The sequence below is a fragment of the Pelodiscus sinensis genome, chromosome 2, assembly GCF_049634645.1.
Source record: "Pelodiscus sinensis isolate JC-2024 chromosome 2, ASM4963464v1, whole genome shotgun sequence".
Lineage (NCBI taxonomy): Eukaryota > Metazoa > Chordata > Testudines > Trionychidae > Pelodiscus > Pelodiscus sinensis.
In genome coordinates, this window is record NC_134712.1 from 20,273,639 (window position 1) to 20,277,479 (window position 3,841).

Genomic DNA, 3,841 nt, shown 5'->3' on the forward strand with positions numbered 1-3,841 from the left:
GACTCTCCATGTTAACATATGGGAGAAAAGGGAAATTTTATGTGTAACATTAAAATTGCTTGGGCTTGATAGTTTTTATTCATAAATGAAATATCATTATTTTCATGGCAAACATCAGTGTATACAACAGTGAAAACTCTTAGGACCAGAGGTGAAAGTAAAGGGGTGCGTGCTGGCAAGAGCTGGCTGAGCTGTGACAAAAGCCAGCAGGGAGCTACTTAAAGAGCTGGCAGGGACCTAGGTTGCAATGAGACAGTACCTGTAAGAAATTAAGTAACTTTCACTGCTTCTTAGGACCTCTGCTAAGAGCTCTGAGCACTGTAAACTGAGTGGAACATATTATAGGTGAAGCTGGTAGCAATGTTTGTAGTTAAAGATGCCAAACACTGTTATAAGGATCTGTGATTAGATGCTTTTAATTTGGTAATCTTAAACAGTTTTAGGCTGAAAGTTTCCATGCCAGAGGTCTGCCTTGGAAAGACTGAGCAAAAACAGTTTAGCCATATTGAAGGCTGCAGGGCTTGATTAAGCTTTTTGTAGGCCATAGGCACTCTCATAATTGTAGGCTCTTAAATTAGACTACGTAGGGCAACTCTCCCTTCTGTTTCTATCACCTGTACGCCTAATATCACCCACTTCAATTTTTGCTCTTGAAAGTGGTGCAGCATGTCAGAAATTCATGGTATTTCATTCTAAAATAACAGCCATTTTTTTGTATACTTAGGGTTGCCAGGTGTCTGGTATTGAACCGGACAGTCCAGTATTTTCGCCTCCTGTCTGGTAAAAAAAAAAAAAAAAAAAAACACAGAAAAAACCAGACACCTAAAACGTCCGGTATTTTCTGATTGGCCCCCTCCCCCCCCCCCCCCGGGCCAGGAGGTAAAAATCCCGGGTGCTTACTGGGTTCCGCAGGGAAGCTTGTCCAGCTGGTGCAGGGAGGCAAGATGGTGGGCAGCCGTCGGTAGCCTGTTAGGGCCAAAAAGCCTCAAAAGCGTTTGGTCTCCCCCTTTTATTTTCTCAACAGAATTTTTTTTCTAGTGTTGGTTTTCTTGAGGGGGTGGGGGCGCAGTGTTCGGTATTTTTGGTTAAACCATCTAGCAATCCTATGTATACTGCAGTTATACTTACGTTTCACCTGATAGTTAATCAGGGAGATAAGGAGAAAAGTAAGGTAATGTTGCTGCTACTACGACTGTAAAATCCATAGAGCAATGCATTGGGCTGCAGAGCTGATACTTGGCAACACTGTGTCTCAAGATCATTCAACATCATTTATGAAATAAGGGTACGTTGGCAGATACTGGCTATGCATTTCCACTAGAAACAGTATTTAGTAGTAGCCTAGAGTTTCTGAAACACAACTGTTAAAAGCAGGCACTGTAGTAATAAGCAATGTACCCTCTAACATTTTCCATCCTTAGAAGGATTGAATTTTCTTATGTGCACCACCAGTAGAAAAAAAAAACACTAGATATAAATACATATTATAAACAGCTTGCAGGTATGGAAGACAAAACTTTTAAAACAAGGAATAATTAACAAGGAGCAATGCTTATGATGTTTATTTAATATCAAATCAAAATAAAATTAACATGCCCCTGGGACTACATGTATTTTATCATCCTTTCTAACAACTCAAGCGAGTGAACACCCCAAAATGTGTATTATCCACACATAGCTCAGCTTTAAGATGCTAAAGCAATCTGAGTCAACCGGAAACAGCCATGCTTTCCTTGCAAATATTAATATAATAGTTCCTTACACTGGAGAGGAGAGAAAAAGGCATGCATTCAGGCTTACACAGTTTCTCTGGCATGTCAGCTCTTAATTTGATTATTGTGCACAAACAAAGAACAGTAAAAATAAGTAATTAAGCAACACAGAAAGCAAATAAAGCCACAAATGTGAAGATAGGAAGGGAAGTAAAACAGATGGTTGGTGATGGGTATTTTAAATCCGTGGTTCTCAAACGGTAGTCCATGAACCACTAGTGGCCTGTGGCCACCTTCTAGCTCATCTCCTTCCCCTCCCCTCCCCTCCTCACAGCAGGGAGCCCGCACTGGTGCTCCAGCTCGGCCTCTCCCTCCCCCCGCAAGATTGGAGTACCAGCACTGGCTTCCCTCTGGGGGGAGGGCCTGAGCCTCCATGCCAGATCCACCTTGTGGGGAAGAAGCGGAGGCAGAAGTGGCTCTGCACGCTGCCCCTCCCTTCCCCGGGAAACATCAGAGCATTAACACACTACCTGGAGGCTTTCCCTGCTACTCTCATTGGCCGGAGTCTGGCCAATGGGAGCAGCAGGAGGCTGTGCCTGGGACACGATGGCTGTGAACTGCATGGGGAGCGAAAGCAAGTAAGTGCCCCCTCCTGCCTCCTCATGCCCAGATCCTGCACCCATATCCTGCTCCTGCACTGCCCCCACTGAGACCCCTCACATCCAGCCCTCTCCTGTACCCTTTCCTCTGCCAGATACCCTAAACCCATCCTTGGTCCTGCATCCTCCTTCCTGACCACACACTGCACCTTCCCTTGCTTTTGCCCCTTCCTCTCTGGCCAGACAGTCTACTCCCACCCTGCTCCTGCACTCCACCTCCCACCCAGATATTGCACCTTCACCCCTCCTCCTGTACCCCGCCTCTCACCCAGATCCTGTGCCCTCATCCCTATCCCACTCCCTGGCAGCCCACACACTGAACCCCTCATTTTCATCCCTACCCCAGGATTTAGGGGGATCTACAATATCCACTAACCCTGTAAAGCAGTTAGATGTAAAAGCAACCTAAGGGATTATGTGGCTAGGTCTAGTTCATGACATTTGCATGGTTATATTTCAAAGAAAGTTTATATAGGTGTTAATGGCTTAAGGTACAGAAAGATACAGATCAACATGGCAATCCAGTAAGAGGGAATGTGTCTTGTTTTATTCATCAATGATGTGCAGTTACTTTATTGATATATTGGGATCCAAAATTATAGTGCAGATAATATCTGAAATCAAGAAGGTAAAGTATTATGGAATCAATATCAATTCATCCCCTGATATTAGTCACACTGATCACCTTACAGTGGAGTTTTATTTTGTTATGTACTCAGTGATGGAAATGTGATTGAGCGATTTCTTCAGTTCATTCCCATTGAACAACATGATAGAAAATACTTATTCAAACTTTTGCAAGATAGTTTCAAATTTCATGGCATTGAAATAGCAAGCTACATAGGTCAGGTCACAGTCATATGATATTGCCCGCAATATGAATGGTATTTATTCAGGAGTTCAAGCTAGGTTTTGTGAAGTTAACAGTTTGGCTGAATGGGTTCCATGTGCTGTCCATAGTCTGAATTTGGTTGGATCAGCTACCGTTGAGTGTTGCCCTGCAGCAGCCAGGATTTTTTAAAATTTTGTAGTCACTCATTATGTTCTTCTCACTTCACCCCAGAGCTGGTCTACAATAGTAAATAACATGAATCAAAATACTTACGTTGTACAAAGCACATCAGAAACAAGATGGTCAGCATGGAGCAATGCCACTAGAGCACTTTATACAAACTAATTCGTCAGACTTTGATAAGCATAGTTGAAAATGATCTACAACCACCAGCAGCTGTCCATGGGGCAAAGTCACGGACTAAGAAGCTGGATCAGGTTTAGATAGCATTGATGTGCTCCATTTGGAACGACATACTACAAAAGACTAATCTTGTGAATAAATCTCTACAGGAGCCTGGCATTAAGTTGTGCACTGTCATGAATTTTCATGATGGACTTCAGCTTACTTTTCTGATACCCTCAATAAATTTAATGTGTTTGAGGCAACAGTAAAAGATCTCTCACCATCTGACTACT